Below are 16,424 nucleotides of genomic sequence, written 5' to 3'. Positions count from 1 at the left end.
AAGGCCTTAGACTACTGAAAGAAATCAACTCCCAAAGTAAATAATCAAGATATTTACATGCCACAAAGACAGGAGAAGTTCACTAAGCCTATCACAATGCAGACAGACATAGCCCTGCCTATGACAAAATTAAAACACCAGAGGAAGACACAGATGTTGGAACAACTAATCAAAGATGTTCATACAACTCTACTTAATGAAATAAGTGGGATAGAAAACGACATAAAGGAGATCAAAAAGACAGTAGAGGGTGGGCCACAGTGGCTCAGTGGCAGAGTTCTCACCTGCCATGCCAGAGACACAGGTACGGTTCCTGGTGCTTGCCAATGCAAAACAAAGAAAAAAAGAAAAAGAAGATAGTAGAAGAGCATAAAGAGGAATCTGAAAGAAAAATAGAAAAATAGCAGATATCATAGAGACTAAAGACTCTGTTGACCAAATAAAAACATACAAGAGGCACAAAACACCAGATTTGAAGAGACAGAAGAAAGAATAAGTGATATAGAGGACAGGATAACCGACTTTGAAGACTCAAAACAGCAAATGGCAAAAAAGATGGAAAAAACTGAATTGATCCCAGGGAAATGATAGACAAAACAAAGTACATAAATGAGAAAATCATTGGTGTCCCAGAAGGAGAAGAGAGGAGTAAAGGGCTAGGAGACTAGGTGAGGATATAATGGGGGAAAATTTCTAAACCCTCATAAAGGACATAAATATACAAGTCAAAGAAGCCCAACAAACTCCAAACAGAATAAATCCAATTAGGCTTACCTCAAGACACATACTGATTAGTCTGTCAAATGTTGAAAAGAAGCAGAAAATCCTGAAAGCAGCAAGAAAAAAAAATCTACTACATACAAGGGAAACCAAATAAGACTGAGTTCAGACTACTCAACTAGCATACTGGAGGCAAGAAGGCAGTGGTATGATATATTCAAGATCCTGAAAGAGAAAGACTTCAGCCTAGAATTCTGTACCCAGCCAAATTGTCCTGCTAAACTGAGGAAGAGATTAAAGTTGTCAAAGACAAAGAAGTCCTGAAAGAATTTGTCAACAAGAGACCAGCACTACAAGAAATACTAAAAGGAGTTCTGCTGGCTGAAAAAAAAAAAGACAGGAGAGAAAGGTCTGGAGGAGGGCACAAAATTGAGAGTACCACTAGGGGTAATTTAAAGAATACAAAGAGACAGAGGGAAAAGAGTATATAGATTTGACAAATAAAATTAAAAAGGTAAGATGGTGGATTCAACAAATGCCTTTCCACTAATAACTTTGAATGTTTACGGACTAAACTTACCAATTAAAAGATGCAGATTGGAAGAATATATTAAGAAACATAATCCAGCTATATGCTGCTTACAAGAAACTCATCTCAGACACAAGGATACAAATGGATTGAAAGTGAAAGGATTGAAAAATATTTTCCACCTAGGTTGTAACCAAAAGAAAGCAGGAGTAGCTATACTAATAGACTAATACTCTTATGATGCAAAGACATCATAAGAGTCAAAGAAGGACACTATATACTAAATAAAGGGTCAATTCTCCAAGAAGATATAACAATCAAAAATATTTATGCTCCCAATCAAAGAGCTTCAAAGTGCATTATTAGACAGACATTGGCAAAACTGAAGAACGCAATAGTTGCTTCAACAATAATAGTAGGAGACTTCAATACACCACTCTCCTCTATAGATAGAATAACCAGACAGAAGATCAACAAAGAAATAAAGAAGTTAAATAACCTGACAAATGAATTAAACCTAAAAGACATATATAGGTCGTTGAACCCCAAAGCACAACGATAAACATTCTTCTCTAGTGCTCATGGAACATTCTCCAGGATAAATCATATGCTGGGGCACAAAACAGGTCTTTATAAATGTAAAAACATTGAAATTATTCAAAGAACTTTCTCTGATCACAATGGGATGAAGCTGGATATCAATAACCACCAAAAAACTGAGAACATTCACAATGAGAATACATGGAGATTAAATAACACACTCTTAAACCACCAGTGGGTCAAAGAAAAAATTGCTAGAGAAATCAGTAGCTATCTGGAGATGAATTAAAATGAGAATACAACTTATCAGAACTTATGGGATGTGGCAAAGGCTGTACTGAGAGGAAAATGTATTGCCCTAAATGCCTGTATTAAAAAACAAGAAAGAGCAAAAATCGAGGACTTAGCAGCACACCTGGAAGACCCTGAGAAAGAACAGCAAACAGGAGAAGAGAAATAGCAAAAATTACAGCAGAGACAAATGAATGGGAGAACAAAAGAACAATAGAAAGAATCAATACAACCGAAGGTTGGTTCTTTGAGAAAATCAATAAAATTGAAGACTGACAAAGAAAAAAAGAGAGGATGCAAATAAACAAAATCAGAAATGAGAAAGGGTGTGTTACCACAGACCCTGAAGAAATACAAGAAATCATAAGAGGATACTGTGAACAACTAAATGCCAACAAAATAGATGACTTAGATGAAATGGACAAATTTCTGGAGATATACAAACAAGCTACACTGACTCAGGAAGAAATAGAAGATCTCAACAAACCAATCACATGTAAAGAAATTCAATCAGTCATCAAAAATCTTACTACAAACAAAAGCCCAGGGCCAGATGACTTCACAGAGGAAGTTTATCAAACGTCCCAAAAAAGGACTAACACTGATTCTGCTCAAATTCTTCCAAAATATTGAATAAAAAAGGAACTCTACCTCACTCATTTTATGAAGCTAACATCATTTTAATATCAAAACTTGCTAAAGATGCTATAAGAAAGGAAAACTACAGGCCAATCTCCTGAATGAACACAGATGCAAAAATTGCCAATAAAATATTAGCAAATCAAATCCAGCAGCACGTTAACAGAATTATACACCACGACCAAGTGGAGTTTATACCAGGAATGCAAGGATGGTTCAACACAAGAAAATCAATTAATGTAATACAACACATTAACAAATCAAAAGGGAAAAATCACATGATCATCTCAATTGATGCTGAAAAAGTATTTGACATAATTCAGCATCCATTTCTGACTAAAAAAAACACGCCAAAAGACAGGAATCAAAGGTAACTACCTCGATATGATAAAGGGAGTATATGAAAAACTAATAGCCAGCATCCTAGTCAATGGAGAGAAATGGAAAGCTTTCCTCCTAAGATCAGGAACAAGACAAGGATGCCCACTGTCACCACTATTATTCAGCATTGTACTAGAAGTTCTAGCTAGAGCAATCAGGCAGGACAAAGAAACAAAAGGCATCCAAATTGGAAAGGAAGAAGTAAAACTCTCATTATTTGCAGATGATATGATACTATACACGGAAGATCCTGAGAAATCTACAACAAAGTTACTTGAGAAAATAAACAAATTCAGCAAGGTGGTGGGATATAAAATTAATGTACAAAAATCAGTAACATTAACCAGAGGAGTCAGTTAAGGAAAAAATCCCATTCAAAATAGCAAAAAAAACAAAAAAAAGAATCAAGTACTTAGGAATGAACTTAACTAGGGACATAAAGGACTTGTACACAGAAAACTAAATAACATTGCTAAAAGAAATCAAAGGAGATCTAAGTAGGTGGAAAGAGATTCCCTACTCATGTATAGGAAAGCTAAAAATAGTTATGATATCAATTCTCCCCAAATTGATCTATAGATTCAACACAGTACCAATCAAAATTCCAACAACCTACTTTGAAGATTTGGAAAAGCTAATTACCAAAAATTCATCTGGAAAGGAAACACACCCAGAATAGCTAAAAGCATCTTAAAAAAGAAGAATGAAATGGGAGCATTAACACTCCCTGACTTTAAAACCTATTATAAAGCCACAGTGGTCAAAAGAGCATTGTACTGGCACAAAGACAGAAGCATTAACCAATGGAATCAAATTGAGAGTGCAGAAATAGACCAGCAAATCTATGGTTAATTGATTTTTGACAAGGCCCCCAAATCCTCTGAATTGGGACAAAATAGTCTTTTCAATAACTAGACATGGAAGAACTGGATATCAATAGTCAAAAGGATGAAAGAGGACCCCATCTTACACCATACACAAAAATTAACTCAAAGTGGATCAAACACCTAAATATAAGAACTAGCATCATAAAACTTCTAGAAAAAATGTAGGGAAACATCTTCAAGACATAGTAATAGGAGGTAGCTTCCTAAACTTTACACCCAAAGCACAAGCAAAAAAGAAAAAAATAGATAACTTGGAACTCCTCAAAATCAAATGCTTCTTCACTTGAAAAGACTTTGTCAAAAAGGTGAAGAGGCAGCCAACTCAATGAGAACAAATATTTGGAAATCATGTATTGGACAAAGGTTTGATTTCCTGTATATACATACAAAGAAATCATACAACTCAACAACAAAAGAACAAATAACCCAATTATAAAATGGGCTAAACATACAAATAGGCATTTTTCTGAAGATCAAATACAGATGGTTCAAAAACACATGAAGAGGGCAAGGCATGGTGGCTCAGCAGGCAGAGTTCTCACCTGCCATGCCAGAGACCTGGGTTCAATTCCTGGTGTCTGCCCATGAAAAATAAATAAATAAGGCACATGAAGAGATGCTCATTTTCATTGGCTATAAAAGAAATGGAGATCAAAACTACAATGAGATCCCATCTTACACCTATAAGAATGGCTGCTATTAAACAAACAGGAAACTACAAATGTTGGAGAGGATGTGGAGAAAGTGGGACGCTTATGCACTGCTGGTGTGAATGTATAATGGTGCAGCCACTATGGAAGACTGTCTTGTGGTTCCTCAGAAAACTAAATATCAAGTTGCCCTATGACCCAGCAATAGCACTACTTGGTATATAACGAAAAGAGCTGAAAGCAATGACACAAACAGACATTTGCACACTGATGTTCATAGTAGCATTATTCATAATCGACAAAAGATGGAAACAAAACAAATGCCCATCAACAGATGAGTGGGTCAACACAATGTGGTATACAATTCTTGAACAAAGAGTGTTTAAGTCCAGGGTATGAGGGAAAAGTGCTATTGCATGCTATGAGCTGTGTTCAAAAAGAAACCATCAGCACTACTGCAGCAACAACAGAGGTAAATAATGGGGGGAGGGACAAGAGTTAAGAGGAGGTTTAGATTTCTTAATTGGCAAGGGTGTGTTTAATATTTTCCTTCTCTCGGGAACACTAAAATTATCTAAAATTGAGAGTGCTGATGGACTGTGGACTTTGGGCCCTCTACATGATGGCTGATGAATGCAGAGGGCTGAAGGATGCACTGATGGAAAAGTAGATTGGCGAACACTGGTGTATATTTACATAATGAAGGCTGTGCTGTTACAAAAAGGAACAAGGTCATGACGCATATAACTATGTGAATGAATATGGTGAGACCAGAAACAAAAGAACAAGAATGGTGTGACACCTTTAAAAAATGCTTATAAGAAAAGAAGGGGTTTCCAGCCCTGCCCGCAGCCCCCAGCCCAGCCCAGGCAGAGGACCGAGCGCTGCCCAGCTTGCCGCTGCCACCCCCGTGCTCACCTGGTGCACTGCGTCCCCGCACGGCGGGTCATCGGAACCTCCCCGGCCCCTCGCAGTGCTTGGCTCCGTGGGCGGGTCCCTCCGCCGGGTGCAGCTCCCTTCGCTTCTTACAAGCTATTATTGAGTGACTAGGATTCATATCAGATAATCACATACTGCTCCTAGTCGCAAAAATCCTATGAAGGAAGAATCGATGAATGAAGCTGATCTGGATGGGACTAAGTTAACAGGAGACTTCCGGAGAAGATGGCGGCTTAGTAAGACGCGCGGATCTTAGTTCCTCCTCCAGAACAGCTACTAGGGGAGTAGAAACGATACAGAAGAGCTCCCAGAGCCACGACAGAGATCAAAAAGAGAGTGTACCCCATCCTGGAACGGCTGACTGGCTGAGAGAACCCGCTCTGGTGAGATCGCCGAGGGGCGTGGGCTTCCCCGGGCGGGGCGCCAAGGGGCCGGAGTCACTCCCTTCCTCCTTCCCGGGCCAGCTGGCAGAATTGGGCAGGCGGTCCCCTCAAGCCACAGCACCTGGCGCCCCCACCACGTGCGGCCCCCTGGACCAACTGAGAGAATTGGATCGGAAATCCCCAGGCCGTGGAGAACGGTGACCGGGGGGGTCCCTTCGAATCACGTGACTCCCCGGTCCGGCTGGGAACGGTGAACTCTCCCAGGCCGTGGATGCTGGTGCCTTCCTGCCATGCTTGGCGCCCCGGGCCGACTATGAAATTCGGACGGGCGCTCTCACGGGCTGCGGCGGCCGGCGACCCTCCCCGCGTTCGGACCCCCGGGCTGGCTGGCACTCTTCCAAGCTGCTTCGGCTGGCGAACCTCCCCCACGGCGAGAGTTTTCCAAAGTTAAAGGACCCACAGCACCTTTTACTGGTGGGACTCACAGACAAACGTGTACCACGAGCACCACCTACTGGGCAGGATAAGAAAAACAGAACCCAGAGATTTCACAGAAAAATCTTTCAACCTGTTGGGTCCAACACCCAGGGAAATCTGACTAAATGCCCAGACACCAGCAGAAGATAACGGATCACGCTCAGAAAATTGAAAATATGGCCCAGTCAAAGGAACAAACCAATAGTTCAAATGAGATACAGGAGCTGAGACAACTAATGCTGAATATATGAACAGAAATGGAAAACCTCTTCAAAAACGAAATTGATAAATTGAGGGAGGACATGAAGAAGACGTGGGCTGAACAAAAAGAAGAAATAGAAAAACTGAAAAAACAAATCACAGAACTTATGGAAGTGAAGGATAAAGTAGAAAAGATGGAAAAAACAATGGATACCTATAATGATAGATTTAAAGAGACAGAAGAAAGAATTAGTGATTTGGAGGATGGAACATCTGAATTCCAAAAAGAAACAGAAACTATCAGGAAAAGAATGGAAAATTTTGAACAGGGTATCAGGGAGCTCAAGGACAATATGAACCGCACAAATATACGTGTTGTGGGTGTCCCAGAAGGAGAAGAGAAGGGAAAAGGAGGAGAAAAACTAATGGAAGAAATTATCACTGAAAATTTCACAACTCTTATGAAAGACCTAAACTTACAGATCCAAGAAGTGCAGCGCACCCCAAAGAGATTAGACCCAAATAGGCGTTCTCCAAGACACTTACTAGTTAGAATGTCAGGAGTCAAAGAGAAAGAGAGGATCTTGAAAACAGCAAGAGAAAAACAATCCATCACATACAAGGGAAACCCAATAAGACTATGTGTAGATTTCTCAGCAGAAACCATGGAAGCTAGAAGACAGTGGGATGATATATTTAAATTACTAAGAGAGAAAAACTGCCAACCAAGACTCCTATATCCAGCAAAATTGTCTTTCAAGAATGAGGGAGAAATTAAAACATTCTCAGACAAAAAGTCACTGAGAGAATTTGTGACCAAGAGACCAGCTCTGCAAGAAATACTAAAGGGAGCACTAGAGTCAGATACGAAAAGACAGAAGAGAGAGGTATAGAGAAGAGTGTAGAAAGAAGGAAAATCAGATATGATGTACATAATAAAAAAGGCAAAATGGTAGAGGAAAATATTATCCAAACAGTAATAACACTAAATGTTAATGGACTGAATTCCCCAATCAAAAGACATAGACTGGCAGAATGAATTAAAAAACAAGATCCTTCTATATGCTGTCTACAGGAAACACATCTTAGACCCAAAGAGAAACATAGGTTGAAGGTGAAAGGTTGGGAAAAGATATTTCATGCAAATAACAACCAGAAAAGAGCAGGAGTGGCTATACTAATATCCAACAAATTAGACTTCAAATGTAAAACAGTTAAAAGAGACAAAGAAGGACACTATATACTAATAAAAGGAACAATTAAACAAGAAGACATAACAATCATAAATATTTATGCACCGAACCAGAATGCCCCTAAATACATGAGGAATACACTGCAAACACTGAAAAGGGAAATAGACACATATACCATAATAGTTGGAGACTTCAATTCACCACTCTCATCAATGGACAGAACATCTAGACAGAGGATCAATAAAGAAATAGAGAATCTGAATATTACTATAAATGAGCTAGACTTAACAGACATTTATAGGACATTACATCCCACAACAGCAGGATACACCTTTTTCTCAAGTGCTCATGGATCATTCTCAAAGATAGACCATATGCTGGGTCACAAAGTAAGTCTTAACAAATTTAAAAAGATTGAAATCATACACAACACTTTCTCGGATCATAAAGGAATGAAGTTGGAAATCAATAATTGGCGGAGTGCCAGAAAATTCACAAATACGTGGAGGCTCAACAACACACTCTTAAACAACGAGTGGGTCAAAGAAGAAATTGCAAGAGAAATTAGTAAATACCTAGAGGCGAATGAAAATGAAAACACAACATATCAAAACTTATGGGACGCAGCAAAGGCAGTGCTAAGAGGGAAATTTATTGCCCTAAATGCCTATATCAGAAAAGAAGAAAAGGCAAAAATGCAGGAATTAACTGTCCACTTGGAAGAACTGGAGAAAGAACAGCAAACTAATCCCAAAGCAAGCAAAAGGAAAGAAATAACAAAGATTAGAGCAGAAATAAATGAAATTGAAAACATGAAAACAATAGAGAAAATCAATAAGACCAGAATTTGGTTCTATGAGAAAATCAATAAGATTGATGGGCCCTTAGCAAGATTGACAAAAAGAAGAAGAGAGAGGATGCAAATAAATAAGATCAGAAATGGAAGAGGAGACATAACTACTGACCTCACAGAAATAAAGGAGGTAATAACAGGATACTATGAACAACTTTACGCTAATAAATACAACAATTTAGATGAAATGGACGGGTTCCTGGAAAGACATGAACAACCAACTTTGACTCAAGAAGAAATAGATGACCTCAACAAACCAATCACAAGTAAAGAAATTGAATTAGTCATTCAAAAGCTTCCTAAAAAGAAAAGTCCAGGACCAGACGGCTTCACATGTGAATTCTATCAAACATTCCAGAAAGAATTAGTACCAACTCTCCTCAAACTCTTCAAAAAAAATCGAAGTTGAGGGAAAACTACCTAATTCATTCTATGAAGCCAACATTACCCTCATACCAAAACCAGGCAAAGATATTACAAAAAAAGAAAACTACAGACCAATCTCTCTAATGAATATAGATGCAAAAACCCTCGATAAAATTCTAGCAAATCGTATCCAACAACACATTAAAAGAATTATACATCATGACCAAGTAGGATTCATCCCAGGTATGCAAGGATGGTTCAACATAAGAAAATCAATTAATGTAATACACCATATCAACAAATCAAAGCAGAAAAATCACATGATCATCTCAATTGATGCAGAGAAGGCATTTGACAAGATTCAACATCCTTTCCTGTTGAAAACACTTCAAAAGATAGGAATACAAGGGAACTTCCTTAAAATGATAGAGGAAATATATGAAAAACCCACAGCTAATATCATCCTCAATGGGGAAAAATTGAAAACTTTCCCCCTAAGATCAGGAACAAGACAAGGATGTCCACTATCACCTCTATTATTCAACATTGTGTTGGAGGTTCTAGCCAGAGCAATTAGACAAGAAAAAGAAATACAAGGCATCAAAATTGGAAAGGAAGAAGTAAAACTATCACTGTTTGCAGACCATATGATACTATACGCCAAAAACCCGGAAAAATCCACAACAAAACTACTAGAGCTAACAAATGAGTACAGCAAAGTAGCAGGATACAAGATCAACATTCAAAAATCTGTAGCATTTCTATACACTAGTAATGAACAAGCTGAGGGGGAAATCAAGAAACAAATCCCATTTACAACTGCAACTAAAAGAATAAAATACTTAGGAATAAATTTAACTAAAGAGACAAAAAACCTATATAAAGAAAACTACAAAAAACTGTTAAAAGAAATCACAGAAGACCTAAATAGATGGAAGGGCATACCGTGTTCATGGATTGGAAGACTAAATATAGTTAAGATGTCAATCCTACCTAAATTGATTTACAGATTCAATGCAATACCAATCAAAATCCCAACAACTTATTTTTCAGAAATAAAAAAACCAATAAGCAAATTTATCTGGAAGGGCAGGGTGCCCCGAATTGCTAAAAACATCTTGAGGAAAAAAAACGAAGCTGGAGGTCTCGCGCTGCCTGACTTTAAGGCATATTATGAAGCCACAGTGGTCAAAACAGCATGGTATTGGCATAAAGATAGATATATCGACCAATGGAATCGAATAGATTGCTCAGATATACACCCTCTCATCCATGGACATTTGATCTTTGATAAGGCAGTCAAGCCAACTCACCTGGGACAGAACAGTCTCTTCAATAAATGGTGCCTAGAGAACTGGATATCCATATGCAAAAGAATGAAAGAAGACCCGTATCTCACACCCTATACAAAAGTTAAACTCAAAATGGATCAAAGATCTAAACATTAGGTCCAAGACCATAAAACAGTTAGAGGAAAATGTTGGGAGATATCTTATGAAACTTACAATTGGAGGTGGTTTTATGGACCTTAAACCTAAAGCAAGAGCACTGAAGAACGAAATAAATAAATGGGAGCTCCTCAAAATTAAACACTTTTGTGCATCAAAGAACTTCATCAAGAAAGTAGAAAGACAGCCTACACAATGGGAGACAATATTTGGAAATGACATATCAGATAAAGGTCTAGTATCCAGAATTTATAAAGAGATTGTTCAACTCAACAACAACAAAAAGACAGCCAACCCAATTACAAAATGGGAAAAAGACTTGAACAGACACCTATCAGAAGAGGAAATACAAATGGCCAAAAGGCACATGAAGAGATGTTCAATGTCCCTGGCCATTAGAGAAATGCAAATCAAAACCACAATGAGATATCATCTCACACCCAACAGAATGGCCATTATCAACAAAACAGAAAATGACAAGTGCTGGAAAGGATGCGGAGAAAGAGGCACACTTATCCACTGTTGGTGGGAATGTCAAATGGTGCAACCACTGTGGAAGGCAGTTTGGCGGTTCCTCAAAAAGCTGAATATAGAATTGCCATACGACCCAGCAATACCATTGCTGGGTATCTACTCAAAGGACTTAAGGGCAAAGACACAAACGGACATTTGCACACCAATGTTTATAGCAGCGTTATTTACAATTGCAAAGAGATGGAAACAGCCAAAATGTCCATCAACAGACGAGTGGCTAAACAAACTGTGGTATATACATACGATGTAATATTATGCAGCTTTAAGACAGGATAAACTTATGAAGCATGTAATAACATGGATGGACCTAGAGAACATTATGCTGAGTGAGTCTAGCCAAAAACTGAAGGACAAATACTCTATGGTCCCACTGATGTGAACCGACATTCGAGAATAAACTTGGAATATGTCATTGGTAACAGAGTCCAGCAGGAGTTAGAAACAGGGTAAGATAATGGGTAATTGGAGCTGAAGGGATACAGACTGTGCAACAGGACTAGATAAAAAAACTCAAAAATGGACAGCACAATAATACCTAATTGTAAAGTAATCATGTTAAAACACTGAATGAAGCTGCATCTGAGCTATAGGTTTTTTTGGTTTTTTTTTTTACTATTATTATTACTTTTATTTTTTTCTCTATATTAACATTCTATATCTTTTTCTGTTGTGTTGCTAGTTCTTCTAAACCGATGCAAATGTACTAAGAAACGATGATCATGCATCTATGTGATGATGTTAACAATTACTGATTGCATATGTAGAATGGTATGATTTCTAAATGTTGGGTTAATTTCTTTTTTCCATTAATTAATAAAATAAAAATAAAAATTTAAAAAATTTAAAAAAAAAAGAAAAGGGCCTAGATTATAAGCTTTCAGAACAGACATTAAGTCCAGAGTAGTGATTATTATTTCTGGATTTTAAGAGGCTGTTATATATATATATCCTGATATTTAGAGATAAGAATGAAGCCAAACAGGTTGGGGTTAAAGTATTTGAGAACATAGGGGTCAGAAGACAGTATCTATATTTTAGAACCACACATCCTGTTTGAGACCAATGGAAGAAAGGTTTATTTGATCTGGAACTGAAATTTTCCATACTGCATCTATTCCTTTAATCCTGTATAGATTATTGTAATGCCTGGATCCCTCCTAGAGTGTATTAAGCAGATAATCCAAAAGTATGGGCAAATTCTCCTAAGAGATAGGAGGAAAAACATGGAACTATTAAACCTTACCAACAGGGAATCACCTGATACTTAGTCAAACTTTAGGGACACCCAAATCAATAGGCCATGCCCTTGATCATGAGGGTTACTCTTGTGAAGCTTATATATGTGGCAGAGAAGCTTAGATTACCTATAGGCATGCCTAAGTGTTACTTCTGGAGGACCTCTTTTGTTGCTTAGATGTGGCCTCACTCTCTCTAAGCCCAACTCTGTAAGTGAAATCATTGCCCTCCTCCCTATGTGGGACATGACATCCATGGGTGAAAGTGTCCCCGGCGATATGGGTGAGGATTCCCAGGGATGAATCTATACTTGGCACCATGAGATAAACAACTGCACACTGACCAAAAGCGGGAAAAGAAGTGTAATTAATAAAGGGTCAGTCGCAGAGAGAGTTCAAATAGAGTAAAGAGGCTACGCCAGAGTTGCTCTTATGCAAGCTTCAAGCAGACCTTGCTACGTATCATAACCTGCCAACCCCCAATCAGGACCATTCCAGCCAATCCTAAAGAACACCTAGGGCAATATGTAAGATTCCACAAGGGTTCCAGGCATGAGAGTAACTTTCCAGAAACCTACTACCTCCAAATGGGTCCCTGGTCCAGATAAATCCTGAAACCTAGTCCAGCCTCTCCAGAACATCAGATAGTTCCATTTCCCTACCCCATATTAGTGACAGACCTTCCAATATCAAAAATTTAGAATTGTCATAGACCAAACACCCATAAAGAGAGGGACGGAAAGCTTAAAGGTGATGGTGGAGTTATACAGAGAAGATAAGATTTAACAAATGCACATGGATGATGAATCATTAAATTGATATCTCTTTTATTCTTCAGTATCTTACAGCAGCTAGAAGTAAAAACCTAAAATTGTGGAATTGTAACCCATGTGAAACTCTGAAATATGTTCTACAAATAATTGTGGTGCTGCGCTTCAAAATCTATAGCTTTTCTGTATATATTTTATTTTCCACAAACAAAGAAGGAAAAATAGTCTATTGCAATGATTAAAAAAAAAAGCCCTCTAGCCTTCTACATTCTGGAGCTGTTAGAAGGAAAAATATGAGAGGATCAGATGGTAGCCCATGACAAATTCCGGGATCTCTCCTACAACTGCTTGTTGAAGAGTGCTTTGAAAACCTGCTTTTTTATTTCTTTGCTTTGTTTATATATGATATTATACACTAAAAACTTAAAAATAAAAAATAGAACAGGAGTGAATTGACTTGGATTTAGAACTCAGAAGAAAAAGAAAGCTGGTCCTGACCTTGTATTTTATACAAAGATAAACTCCCAGAAGAATCGAAGGTCTAAACTGGCAGGAAATGAAAGCACACAGTTAAGCAAAAATGTGAAATCATAAAAATAATGGAAGAGAATATTGATGAAGGAAATTTTTGGGTGATACAAAATCCAGAAGCCATGTATGATTGATTAAAAAATAATAAACGGCTGATTATAAGGAAATGTAAGACTTATTTATGACAGAAAACACCATGAAAAATATCAAATCAGAAACTAGGAAAATTATTTATATTCCAAATTTTAAACAGCACATGATACAAAAGCGAAAAGCAAAAAAAACCCAACCAATGTCTAATTACATAATAATAAAACTCCATTACGGAAGACAACACCATGCATAAAATGAAAAGACAAACAATAAGTTAAGGGAAAAATTTTTAACACAAATAAGAAACCAAAAGCAGTTTCTCTAAAGTGTAAACAACTCTTGAAAACCAATACATGAAGACAGAAAAACTCAGTAAAAAGGTATATAACTGACAGGAACATGCATTTCAGGGACCAGAGATTTTTTTTTAATTGACTTTCTTCGTATGTTTCATTTTTGGCATTTTAAACAAAACACATTGCTACACTTGTGTTTGTAAATTACATAATCCAGGTTAAAATGAAGGCAAATAACAAAAAATCTACAGATACAGATATCAGCATTTCTTGAATTTTTAGTGTTACACTAACTTAACTACCATTTGATTAGCTAGCAGAGCTGTGAAAACTCTCAGAATTAAAGCAGAAAGTTATTAAAAACAACTATGCTGTAGTAATAATCTACGGTACTGAACGTTTTGCAGTTTATGTCAGGAAAATATAAACATACAAACATTTTCCCAATTAGCATATGAAAATCTTTATCTCTTATGATATCACAACATTTAAAAGCTATTTTATCTGGTATTACTATACCTACTTGGGCTTCCTTTTGAAAAGAACTTACATAGAGTATCTATTTTCATCCTTACACTTTCAATTTCTTTGTATCCTTCGGTCTAAAATAGATCTCTTAGGAGCACCATATACCTATATCACATTCTTTATTCCGTCAACCTGTGTCTTTTAATCAGTTAGTGGGTTTAGTCCGTTAACATTCAACTTTACCCCCGTAAAAGCAATTCTTGGGTCTAGCGTTTTATCCCATAGTTTCATCATCAGATCTATATATTCTGTCCGCCTTCTCACTGTTTGTCCTTTAAGTTACCCTTGCTAATACGCTTCAATTCTGTACTCTCCTCCAGACCTCCCTTTCTAGTCTTTTCTCAGTCAACAGAGCTCCCTTCAATATTTCTTGTTGAGCAGGTCTCGTGTTTGCAAAGTCTTGCAGCCACTGCTTATCTATGAAGATTTTACTCTCTCCCTTAATTTTGCAGGACAACTTGGCAGGAGAAAGGATTCTTCGCTGGAAGGCTTTCTCATTCAGAATCTTCAATATATCATAACCCTGCCTTCTCCTGTTGAGTAGCCTGAGCTCAGTCTTATGTGGTTTCCCCTTTGTGGCATAACTCTCTTTCCTCCTGCTGTTTTCGTGTCTTTCTGCTTCTCTTCAGGTTTGACCTTCTGATAAGTACACGTCTCGGAACAAGCATATTTGGATTTCTTTTTTTGGGGATTAGCCGGACTTGCTTAGTTTGGATGTTTACGTCTTTTATAACAGTTGGGAAGTTTCCCCCCGTTTTATCTTCAACTAGCCTTCCTATGCCTTTACTTTTCTCTTCACCCCCGGGACACCAGTAATGCTTGCATTTGTACACTTTGTGTTTTATGTCATTTCCCTGAAATCAAAGTGCATTTTTCCCCGTCTTTCTTGCCATCTGTTGTTTTGAACATTCAAGTTCATTTGTCCTGCCTTCTGATTTGCTTATTCTTTCTTCTGTTTCAAAATCCACTATTGTGCATCTCTAATACGTTTCTAATTTGATCTACAGTATCTTTCAGTCCCTAGAATGTCTGACATTTTTCTTCTTTCAAATTGTTCTTTACGCTTCCCTAGTATCTTCTTGATATGTTTCATACCATTATGAGTAACCTTAATTAGCTGCTCTGAATTCTTCGCCCCCTCAATAATTTTTAACTTGGTCATTCTGTCGAGCCATAGTATCTGCCTCTTCTTCAAGCTTCTCCAGTACTTTCGTGATACCCTTTGCTTCTGTCTGAACAAGCTTGACACCTGTTCCATATTCTGGGGTCCCCTTACATGATTTTATTTGGTCATTGGGCTCAGCCATGTCTGTCTGCCTGGACCTTCACATGCTTTATAACCTTCTGCTATGGATGTGGCATTTCAATGTCTTTAATAAGGTTAATTTGCAGGTTTGTTTCCCTCCCACATCCGAAATTTTGAATCTGGACTCCAGCCAGGGTTGCTGACCTCAGCATGCACCAAAATCCGCCAACTCTAGGACAGGGGTACAAGGAATGGTAGAGTCCTTCCACTCACATAAGGAAGTAACGTAAGTCTCGACCTCCTAACCTGGCCCACATTTCCCCAAAACCACGTTAACATATGCTAATGAAGGATTCAGTTTACCAGAATATGACAGGCGCCTAAGGTATGACGTTTACGTGATTGTTTCCTTCTATGGAAGGGCAGTCGGGTATGCAAATGAAGGATTCAACATACCCTAACCTCTGATTGGCCAAATACGACGGTCACCTGATTGGCCCCATCTACGGAAGGCGGTCGGGTATGCAAAGGAAGGATTCAACCTACCCCAACCTGTGATTGGCCAAGAAGGACGGTCACCTGATTGGCCACCTCTACGGAAGGGCAGTCGGGCATGCAAATGAAGGATTCAACATACCCAACCTCTGATTGGCCAGGAACGACGCTTACCTGATTGGTCCCCTCTTTGGAAGTT

The sequence above is a fragment of the Tamandua tetradactyla genome, chromosome X, assembly GCF_023851605.1.
Source record: "Tamandua tetradactyla isolate mTamTet1 chromosome X, mTamTet1.pri, whole genome shotgun sequence".
NCBI lineage: Eukaryota > Metazoa > Chordata > Mammalia > Pilosa > Myrmecophagidae > Tamandua > Tamandua tetradactyla.
Note: the sequence above shows the minus strand (reverse complement) of the source record.